The sequence below is a fragment of the Anser brachyrhynchus genome (assembly GCF_964034855.1).
Source record: "Anser brachyrhynchus genome assembly, chromosome: 1".
Taxonomy (NCBI): domain Eukaryota; kingdom Metazoa; phylum Chordata; class Aves; order Anseriformes; family Anatidae; genus Anser; species Anser brachyrhynchus.
In genome coordinates, this window is record NC_137694.1 from 15,049,291 (window position 1) to 15,061,164 (window position 11,874).

An 11,874-nucleotide genomic window follows, 5' to 3' on the forward strand; every position below is an offset into this window, starting at 1 on the left:
AATGTAAGTTTTTATATATATATTTAACATATATATATGCTTGTGGGATTTAACATATATGTATGTTTATATATATATATTTAACATATATATGTATACATGTTAAATCCCACAAGCTGAAAATTATCAGAGGCACCACCAGTGTCAAGACCAAGGAGAAGTGTTGAACTTTTTGCAAAGCACAACCATCAGCACCAGTCACTTTTGCTGGCTCCCTTTGACAGCTGTATCCAGATGGTCAGCACTCTCCCAGCTTCTCAGAGACACCTTGCTGATTTTCTGCATAGGCAGAAACCTGTCAGGAGTGGGGTTTGTCCTTTTTTGCAAATGTGGCTTTCAAAACCACTGATAACCACCTTCTATGCTCTGCAGGAGCCATGATTAGCACTCAAACTAAGCAGAGACTAAGATGAGGGGAGGAGAGTTTCAGGGCTGAGGATGTCCTGAGAATGAACATGCTTTGCCAAAATGTGTCTTTTTGTTTTATCACAGCGAGACTGTGAGCTGACATGCTTCCACTCCCAGCACAGAAATGCCACAAAGGCGTGCAAAGGGTTTGTGGCAGAAAGCATTTCTGCTTGGCCATATGGGCTCCTGTGCCTGAGAGGGGATTTGGCTAACCCTGAGCGTGATGCCATCTGCCAGATCCATCCATTTCTCCTTAGATATCTGTGTAATACTCCTTTTATGTACCCACAGCAAATGGCAGACCACCTGTGTGTTTTATCTTTTAAAAAGAAACTCCTAACTTGCCTGGCTCTGAAATGCAGGATTAGTTGAGAAAGTTTTTTTCTCTGGACATAGCATTATTCTGTGATGTTCAGAGTTGAAGCTGTACAATGACCCATGCCTGGATTTATTTTTTTGATGAGGGCATGTTCTGTTGACGTCAGTGGATATCTCAAGCAAGAAGGCATGTGGTTGCGTATTTCTTTATAAGCTCAGTGTCTGTTTTTTCGCAGTGCCAGAAACCCACAGTCAAGACGATGGTGCAACTGTGCTAGGTGCTGCACAAATGTGGTGAGGGAAAGCCATTTCACACTGAAATGCAGCTTGAAATCAGAGGAGTGTTTGCAGCTGGAAGTGCCAGTGGTTATTTCCACTCAGGCCAAATGTTTTTGCCTCTGTTTCCTCCTTTTTGAGGGTATCTCTTTTTATGTTGCACTGCCAATCTCATCTCAGATTTTCCAGGCTCCAGGGGGATATGAAGTGTGTTATTTGTCATGCTGAACGGAACATGAGCTGCATTTCAGGCAAAAAGGCTATTCAAGGGAAATGGCACTGCCAATACACTCTGCGCTGCAGAACAAGCAAACTCACATTGCTACTTGAAATTAAAAAAAGTGAAGCATCGCAAATCACTGAATTCCCAGACGCAGGAGGACCAGCCAGGCCCTGGATTCTCATGCACATTTTGCTGAGATGTATGAGCGTGCAGACTTTTTTTTTTTTTTTTGGAGAGTTTCCTCTAGAGCTAGACAGAAGTTTGTTTAGAAAAAAAATTATCAATGTTTGCTGACACATATCTTAAATTCATCACAGCTATTTACTGATTCACTTACTGTGATTAATGGGATAGCAAATGAATGTTTAATAGAGAGCACTCTGCAAGTGGTCAAGGCAACTGCAAAATATTTAATGTTTCAGAGCAAGCAATGTGTTTGGGAACATCCTTTCCTTTGCCCTTGTATCCCTGTCTTCTCCCACCCCTTGTGGTGTGTGCCATGGGGTCTCTGGCTAGCTTTGGACATGGCTTTGTCACCTGTGATCATGGTTGAGCTTCTCCAGTGACCAGCATGGACGCCAATAGAATAAATGTAAATTTGGGATTTTTTGAAGGGGAAGAAGGGAGACTCGTGATCACTATGATTATAAGTCAGTATGGCTAGTTACTGGTGCAAGAGCATTTTAGCCTATGTCTCTTTAAATGGTACTAATTGCTGCTGAATACAGAGACTGTTTATATTTATTGAAATGACCTTGTTGGCAGAGCCCTATATCTTCAGCAATCTTCAGCCACCTGTACAGAAACACCCAGGGTCACAATGCAGCTAATTCTTCGGGATGCTTCAACCTCTCTGAGAAAAATTCTACAGAAATTATGGGGGAGGGTGTGGGCGCTCAGCTTCCCCTGCACTTTTGGGCGTGAACATGAAACCTGGCAGCAAGTGGCCCTCTGTCAGATTGCGGAAATCCACCTCTTCTTCCACAGAGGCACCATGTGATTTCCAGGAATCCCCCCGGAGCAGGGGTGCCTGGAAAACAGGTGGGATTTCGTGGCTTCAGACTTGTTTGCCAGCTGCTCTTCCATCTGCTCCCCTTGTTTGGCTTTTCTCTCCTTGGTCCTTCCCTCTGTACTACCCCTCTGTGTCCCTGCCTGCCCATTGCTTTCCAGAAGGGAAAAGGTCAGACTGCTGAACTAGGAGGACTCAGTGCCTGCAAGGTAGTGGCCCTACCAAGCAAAACTCATTGACTAGCTGGGGCATCGTGCCCTCAAGGAGCTGAACCACCTCTGTCCCTGAAAAGTTTTGATATGGTGTAATTCCCATCTCCTTGCTGCTTACTTATTAAGCTGTGTTTTGAATCTCACGGCTTAGACCAGACAGTGTGTTTTCTAGAGACAGTTGACTTAGTGAGTAACAAGGAGGTTGGCAAGCTACCAAGGGATGTTGAACAAAAAGGTGATTTTCCTTCTCCAAAGGCTGCTGAGCTGACTGCTGGCAACGTGCCACACGCTTCCTAGCTCTGACAGATCTGGACTCCGCACTCACAGGTCTCCCGAGGAATTTAGGAGTCTCTTTGTTAAGCCTATTCAATCCCCTTGATGTTTCCAACCACAACTTAGATTTTATCACTAATAAAAGAAAACTTGCAGTTCCTCTGGATTTAGTCCACCTTATCTCAACAAATGAAAGAGAGCTTGATAAAAGCATAAATAACTTTTTTTTTTTTTTATCAGTGTATTAAGCCATTTTCCTTGCATCAGTTCAAAGCAGATAGAAATGCTCTAACATATTCTTGAGCATTTGGGCTGGTGTGATTTGAGGGGATTACTGCTCTGGCACTATGGAGACTCCCGTCCCTGAACAAGTGCAGCAGATGAAATTGTGCACTGAGCTCACAGCCATCATATCTGTGCATTAGTGTGAGTGGTGTGACTGGAACTGGTGAGAGTTTAGCCTCATTGAAGAGGGGGCAGGCTGCTCTTCTGCTGCCCATGCCACAGGCCAGGAGCTGAGGATCAGAGCAGGCATGTACAAGCAATGCTATAGGAACACAGAGCCACAGCATGGATGAGGTTTGAAGGCACCTCTGGAGATCATCTGGTCCAACTCCCCTGTTATAGCAGGGTCAGCTACAGCAGGCTGCTCGCAGCTGTGTCCAGTCTGGCTTTAAAAATTTTCAGTGATGGGAACTCCACACCCTTTCTGGGCAACCTGCTCTGTTGTTTGAGAATCTTCACAGTAAAAAAGTTTTTGTTTTTTTTTTTAAAGTTCAATTTCCTGTATTTCAGTTTGTGCCCATTTCCTCTTTTCCTGTCACTGTGCACCACTGTAAAGACTGTCTCTGCCTTTTTTACTCCTCACATCAGGTATTTATAGACATTGACAAGATGCCTCTGAGTCTTCTCTTCTCCAGGCTGAAAAGTCCCAGCTCTCTCTGTCTCACCCCACACGTGAGATCCTCCAGTCCATCATATTTATGGACTTGCTCCAGTTTGTTCACTCACTCCATAACTGGACTCACTCCAGTATGTTCATGCCTGTCTTGTACTGGGGAGCCCAGAATGACACAACACCCCAGTGCCAAGCAGAGGAGAAGGACCACCTCTGTTGACCTGCTGGCGAAGCTCTGCCTAATGCAACCCTCGATGCAGCACACCTCACTGGGCATTTGTCTAGCCCTTACTTCATGTCTTTTTTGAAGACAGTGTCTAAAGCCTTGCTAAAGTCAAGATAACCCCTTTGCCTTGGTCCCTACTGGTAAGATTTGCCCTCAAGGATCACAGGCCCCAGCGACCAGTGGGAAGCGCTCTTCTTCATGATCGGGTGGTCTGTAGCAGACACCTACCACAACACTGCCCACTCTGTTCGGCCCTCTAGTCTAACCCATAAACTCTCAGCTGACTCACTGTCCATCCCCCAGCAGAGGTCCACGCCTTCTTGCCACAAAACAGATTTCCTAAAGTTCACGATTCACTTCCAGATTCCCCAGCCCTCCAGGTACAGAGCCACATCAGGGCTCGCGTGGAAGGAAACTGGAGCGTAATCCGCAAGTCTAACCCTGGTGCCATTTCCTGCTGGGCACTGCTCTCCTGGCAGAGCACATCCACGAAAGCACAGCATTATTTCAGACTACCTTGCATTTGCTGTAGTAAACTTTTGTTACGTGTTCATGTATGATTACTGCTATTGGTTTGCCTACCTCATTCCATGCTCTGCTTGGAAGTAGAATAGAATCATAGAATCACAGATCATTAAGGTTGGGAAAGCCCTCCAAGATCACCTGGTCCAACCACCCCCCTACCACCAAGGTCACCCACTAAACCATGTCCCTAAGCACCACGTCCAACCTCTCCTTGAACACCCCCAGGGACAGTGACGCCACCACCTCCCTGGGCAACCTGTACCAATGCCTAACCAAGTAGGACATGGCAAAATGATAAAGGGGTTTTATTGGCTACCTGAAACTTTCAGGTTTGTGACATGTGCAGGGTGAGGGGCCTGCTGGAAAGGGACACTGCTCTTATGGCTTGGTAGATAGAGCATGGAGTACCTGGATTGTTTCATTGCTTTTGCCATTGGCTTCCTGGTCATGACAGATAGCTCCCTTTTGCAAAGATAGTGAATGGCATTTATACTTACTGGCCCTCCGCAACTGTCATGAGAAAGTATTTCCTGAAACAATAATGAGGAACACCGTGGGATGAGAGTCTGAAATGAAAACCTGTTATGGCTTTTAGGGTGCACCAAATAAAACCTCAGGCAACTGCGGAGCGGTGAACTTCAATAACAATACTGAAACTGCCTAGAGTCAGCTTGAGCCTTAAAAAAAAATAAATCAGTTTCCTAGCAAGACGTGAAGAGGGGGAAAAAACTATATAGTTTCCATTATAAAATAATTGTTGAAATGTGTTTTAGAATAGCTCTACAGCTGATGAAACAGGGAGCAGAAATCTGAGACTTGGCACAAATGAGAGCTCTTCCTTCAGAAGAACTTTTAAGTGCTTCAGATAAATCAGGGTAGAATGTAAATCTCTGGAAAATACCATGCCGTAGCAGCAGATTTTGCGTAGGGGGTTAAGGCTTTCTTGTTTTTGTTCTCCCATGGGCCCGTTTGAGGTTGGATCCAGAGCTCACTGCAGTCAAGGTAACTAAAGAGGCACCTAAGAGCACAGCGCTGGGCTCCACGCACTGCTGCACACTTAAGGGATGCTTCTTGTTTTCAGCTACAAAGCAAAGAGATGTTTCTGCTGGATTTCTCCTCCTGTGGCTTCCCATGTCAGTAGTTCACTTCCAGGGGTCTGCTGACAGAGAGCTCCTGAGTGTTACTGCATGTTATAAAAACAGCATTAGCTGGGAATGGCTCGGATCTGGGTACGGGATATGTTATTGCCATATAAATAGTGTATGACTTTGCAGTGTGTCTTCTGCTTTCAGGTTACTGCCTATGTCCACACTCAGCAGTAAAACCTTAAATTTTGGGGGCCACAGGCTTGGTGTGCTTGGGAATGTGAAGTGTTAAGGCATTGTGGCAGTCAGCACTAGTCCTGGCAGGTAGAAGAGTAGCCAGTGAGGCTCGTTTCTGATCTATTCTGAGCTATTGTGCTGGGTATATGTGGAAAACCATCATTATTTCGTATGGTTTCTGTCTGACAACAAAGTTGTTAAAGCTTCTCCTGTGCCTCACCTCAGTGATGCTGGCTGCGGTTAACGTGCGTCAGTTATCAATGCTTGTGCTGTGAGAGAACACAAAAATGCAGCCAGAATACAGTCACCTCTAACCAAAGGCCTTCATTCAATACCTGCATTTAAAAGAGGGAAAGAAGAAGTGAGCAAATACAAGTTGGTATAAGTTCTCTCCAGCAAGTTGTTTCACTGGTATCTAGTCTGAAACCAGTATTAGTGGGTATCACATATTTATTGGCAGCAGTATTTAAAAAAAAAAATATCCCCCCCTTTTTACCTTCTTTTCACTTCCATCCCCCTCTCCTTCCTCTACCCAAAAATCTGCCAAAGCATTGCCAGTTCTTCATGAGAAATGTTTCCACCAGGAAGTTAAATGCTGGCTCTTCCAGTGTACATGTTACAGTCTCGTCTCCACAAATTAGTTTAACCACCTCAAAAAAAAAATGTGCCCTGCTCATATGGCAAAAAGAAAAGGGGCGTGAGGAGAAGATGGTCTCAGGAAAACTTTGCCCAAACCTGTTGTAAAATCTGTTTGAAGAGGCTGTATCCATTGCATTCAGAACACCATTTGTTGACTAAAACACAGAAGCAGACATCAATGTTCAAGATGAGTCTCAAGAATGGCTTTTGAAAAGACATGCTGTAGTCAAATCTGTCCATCCCCAGGGAAGGAGAGTCCTGGGGACTATGTGAGGGGTTTAAACTTGGGGTTTAGAAACATTTCCTGGTATTTTCTTTCCTGTAGCTAGAAGAGGAAAAAAAGCAGCCATAAAAGACAACAGAAAACCACACTAGTTTCTTTCGGGGATTTGTTTTGTTTTTATTTTCAGAAGCCTGACCAACCTCCGAATGCTTGAAGTAAAATGTTTCCATAAATATTTCAGGAGCACCACGTTTTACGACTGTCAATTCCAAATTCTGCTTAAAGAATAGCAGAGTCATGGGCATCTCTTACTCTAAAGGAGCAGAGCAAGCTTTCGGTCCTGGTCTGTGGAGCCGAGCAATCAGGCTGGGAAATTATTCTAGCATCAGTTCAGTAAACAGCCGAGGTGTGTACATGAAGTTTAACGCATGCATGAATGACACGTCGTAGCTCTCTACTAGAATGCTAGCTGCATTTAAGTGTTTACAAATCTGCTGTTTACACATGCAGTGTATACATTTATTATGTATGCATCGTATTCACACGTATATGTATACAAACACTGTTGCCTATCACATTTCTTCCATGTAATATAGCTATTTACTCCTACTGTCTCTGCACTTACGGGAGAAGAAGCCAGTCTGAGAAGCTGGTGTTTTTAGAGGCTGAATACATGAATTTCTGTTGATGGCAAGGTGTTAGAGATTTTTTTTAAAAATTACCTTTTCTCCAAGGACCTGTCAGGTGTATGCCTTGCTTCAAAGTTTGCAGCAGCACTGTAGCAGTTTTACCATCCATTCCTCAATACAAGCTATTTACCCTCAGTCCTTGGTACTAAACTGGTGAGTTTTAAAGGACTATCAGGATGTCTACAAAGCACATGCACTGAAATTCAGGTGTTTTGTAAGTTGTCCTGGGGAACTGAGATCTTGCATGACCAGTATAAATTCAGCTCTGTCCTTGCCACATTTTGGTCCTAGGAGCCTCAGTGCTTTACCCAGAAAAGGTACCATCAGTGCTAATTGTAATTTGGGCTGTTGGATGTAATGGATGTACAAAGTCCAAGAATGAGACCAAAGGAAGAGATGGAAATTACAGCAGCCTGCTACACAGTAATCTGGGTTAACCATTGGATCTGGTGTTTGATTCAAACACAGTTTTGCAAATATCCAGGAAAACCAACAATAAACCTTTTCAGAAAATGTTTCATTCTCAGCTGCTGATGATTTGAAGATGGTGCTATCACGATAACACGTTTTTCGGTTCCTTTCACTCTCCCAGGTGAAATCTGGCCATTACTTTGCTTGTGTGAGCGGTGCTTTTACCTCTCCACTTGCACAAGTTGTATGACAAGAGTGTGAACATGTAGAAGCAGTTGAAGATCTGATTTCAATGTGGGCTCAAGGACCCGATTGCATTAACTCAGGTTTGGAACGGAGGCCTTGCAAAACCCCTGTGAAGACTGCAGTCACGCCTTTGCTTAACTTCATGCACTTAAGTAGCCCCTGAAAGCCAAAGGAATTGCCCATGCTGATGATCAGTGTACACACACACACAGTCTGCTTGGTTAGGACCATAAAAGGTCTGTTAATCTGATCATACACTTGTGCTTGATACAGCCATTCAGGAACACAGACACCTCCTGACCATTGAGTTCATTTTTCTGGGACTGGCAGCATGTCATACAATCTCTTCCCTGACCTTTCTGAGCCCTGCATAGATTGGTGCCAAAGGAGTTCTGGCTCTCAGCACTGCTCTCTGCTCAGCTTTCTTGGGGGCTCTTGAAGCACATCCTGCATGTGGCTCCTGGTCCCTGCATTGACTAATTCAGGGGTTCTCACAAGAGAAATGTTTCAGAGTACTTTTAAATGAAGCTTTGACATTTTTCTATTCATGCACACTCAGATGACTGAGTCCAAAGCCGTATACTACAGTCATGCACATATCCCTCATCATATTTTCAAATAAATGCCATTCATTTTAAAATGATAACACCTAGAAATGTGCATATGGAGAACAGGGAGAATAAGGCATACGTATTACATAATGATTTGATTCAGTGATACGTACCGATTAACACATGTAGCAAAGCACTTGGATTTTCAATTCATACAGCCTAGATAAAGTATCTAAGAGCACTGCTCTTGACATTTGATCAGCGACACGTTTTGAGTTTCTGGAGATGCCTTAAAGGTTAGTGTTATATTTCATCCTTCCCAGCTCTGCATTCGGAAGCTCAGTCCCATGAAGAAACCTGGTGCCAAGGAAAGGCAGGCATTACTTAAATCGCATTCCGACATAAGCTGTGCAGAAGTCTCACTTGGCATCTCCTTTGCTAGCAAAACCAGTACCTTTATTTCAGGAACAGTTCAAAGCAGATGAGGTGCTTTTGCAGACAGGTGCAGGAAAGTGAGAAGAGTGGGAGGTAATATGTCCTGGATTGCAACTTGGCCACCAAAAGGAGCAAATGGAGAGAAACCAAACTAGAGAGGACAGAGAGGAGATAAAAGAACATTTTCCACCCACAATAACATTGCCCGAGAAATAGAGAAACAAAACCAAAGGGTATTTACCATCCACAGAGGGATTTTATGGAGTGAGTGACAATGTCTGTTGGCTGGAGGAGACAGGGACTGTGGTCTGAGGGCAAGCACTTAGAGGGAATGAGGACAAGAGCTGTAGGAGTACCACGGGTGGAGGGATAACTGCCCTGCTTTGTCCTGCTTAGAGGGCACGTGCTCCCTTTCCACAGCTTGAGATGGCCTGGGGAGAAAGCCTTGAGGAAGACACCAAAGTATAAATAAGAAAAATTTGTCTCTGTGCTGGGAAGTGCTAAGCAGAGAGGCTCATGCTGAACACCTGCTGCAACTGTAGGCTGACTCCTGCCCCAAGCTGGCGGAGGCATATCACCGAAATATCACTTGGATGTGGAATATCACCGAAATATCACTTTGGTGATACCTCTAACAGGATGGTTGAATCCCTGGCGCAAAAACAGAAGATGCACCTGTAAAAAGACAATGGAAAATTCATGACTGAGGAGCATTTCTGCAGAAATACCAAGGGGAGAGTGTTCGCTATGAGCCAAGGGCTGAGCTGCTGAGAACTGACGGGAAGCAAAGCATGTCTGTGCTCCTGGCAAGCTGCACGCTGGCTGGAAACAATAAACTGTCCTACAGGCAATTCTCGTGACTCACTGGATGACGTGGTTCTTGTCCCAGAATGCTGTCCTTCACGGGTTAGAAGAAAAAAAAATGTATAAAGACTAAAAATATCTCTGCATCCCTTGTGCCTGCCTGACAAAGGGATGACTCCAGCAGGTGCACCTACGCACCAGGCACTGGTCTTGCAGGGAATCACTTACTTCTCTGTGCTTGCAGTATTTATCCTTACACAGTAAGAGTCAGTTAGAAATAGCTTGTACTACACACGTCTCTTAAGACCAGTCAAAGAGGACTTACAAAACCACCTCAGGTGCCTTTTTACACCTGCAGTTGCGCATTCCTTGTTTATACAAATAAAAAAGTGATTTGAGGACATGTTTTGTAGTGTAAGATGCATAAGATACAAAAATGAAGTATCGAATGTCCCAAAGACCTGACTTTTAACTCTGCTTCTAAGGTGGTGTCTGATATTTATTGCAATGTGGAGAATGAGACAGTGTGGAAATTTTTAACAGTTTGTCAGGTGAGGCTTTGTAAACTTCATTGCTACAATATGGTCAGCAAACCAAGCCATGGCACTGAAGCAGTTCACATCTAGTAGCTGCTTTTTTTCAAACACAGAGTAAGAAGCCTTGGAAGAATGATTCTTGGATTTCATAGGATTATACTGCAAAAATAACTGCTGCACCTTACTAAAAACAATGATCAAATCGAAAACCAGAAGTGGGATGAACATATATATGCACAAAGTTTTAATAGTTTGAGCTGGGAAAGGAGATGAACTACTGTATTTGAATATACAGTTGTAGTGAAAGAACAAAGAAGTAAGAAACCTGTGGAAGCAGCTAGTATTTCTCACCGACCTGGCCTCCTAGCATCTGTGACCTTTGAAAGAAGAGTTTCATGTAATAGTGATGACATCTGGTTTGTTGTCCTCGTTCCTGAACCTTCTTGCCTATAACAACAGAAAAATCAAATGTCTTGTGCTCTTGGCTGCCTGCTTTTAAATGAGCATTCCAAGTCAAAATAAAGAATTGTGCTAAACACAACACACTGAGTGGCAGATTTTTAGTTTTTGCTCCTCATTCTAAGATTTCTTCAAAGCCCTAGTTTTCTCAAAGGAATAATTAAGAGGAAAAAATGGGTTTGAAGTGCTCGCAGACAGTACTTGCAGAGGAGAAAGCCCCTGTGTTAAAACTGTTTGTGCAAATCCAGCCTGGAGGTTTGTTTTTAATCGCAGCCAGCCTCAGTATCTTATCGCACCAGAAATGGGTTCATCCGAGCTAAATTGCTGTGCATCAACAGGACAGGATTAAGCAGCTCACAGGGCTGCTGACAGTGTTGAACAGGGCTGAATGAGAAGCTTCCACGCCTGAGCTATCAGCTGAGTGCCCTTATCAGCTGTGTATTCACACTAGGCTTAAGGTGCTAAGAAAAAGTGACAGGCATGTGTGCGGTGGTTGTGCATTCGATTATACTCACAGACACATGTTGTTGCTTGCTCCATGCAGACATATATATGTGTATGTGCATATATAGTTTATACAAATACACTGTACTACTTCATAATTATGTTATTTACATGTTATGTATTATATTTGGCCTGTAGTATATATATATAATATATATAGCTCTCCTTATCTGGATATCTGTCTATGCACACACACACATAATCCCGGCATTATTTTAAATGCACTTTTCCAGAGATGCTGTTTCCAGGGACTGATGAGAAGGACACAGTACTGCAGCCGGACCGTCTGCGTGTGCTGTGCAGAGCCACACAGCACCTTCAGGAACACTTGTCTACAGGCCACCAGGTGAACTGTTACATGCAAGGCTGCAAGTACCAACAGGCACTGAGGGTGGTTTGGCAACCTGGTGTTGTAGCAGGTGATGATCACAATGCTTTGCTTTAAAGCCACCCATGAGAAGCTTCGAAGATCAGAGCTTTACATCCATTCACTCTTAATTAAATCAGATGAGAGCATGATACAGCCCACACAGACAAGAGGTGAAGTAAAAGTGTTGGCTACTGGCAATTGGGATGGGGCAGATAGTTGGTGCAAGGTGCTGGAGCGATGAGCTTCACATACATAGCTGGATTTTCCAGCTTGCCCTAGGCATTGCCACTAGCTGTCTCCTCTCCAGCTCTCCTTCA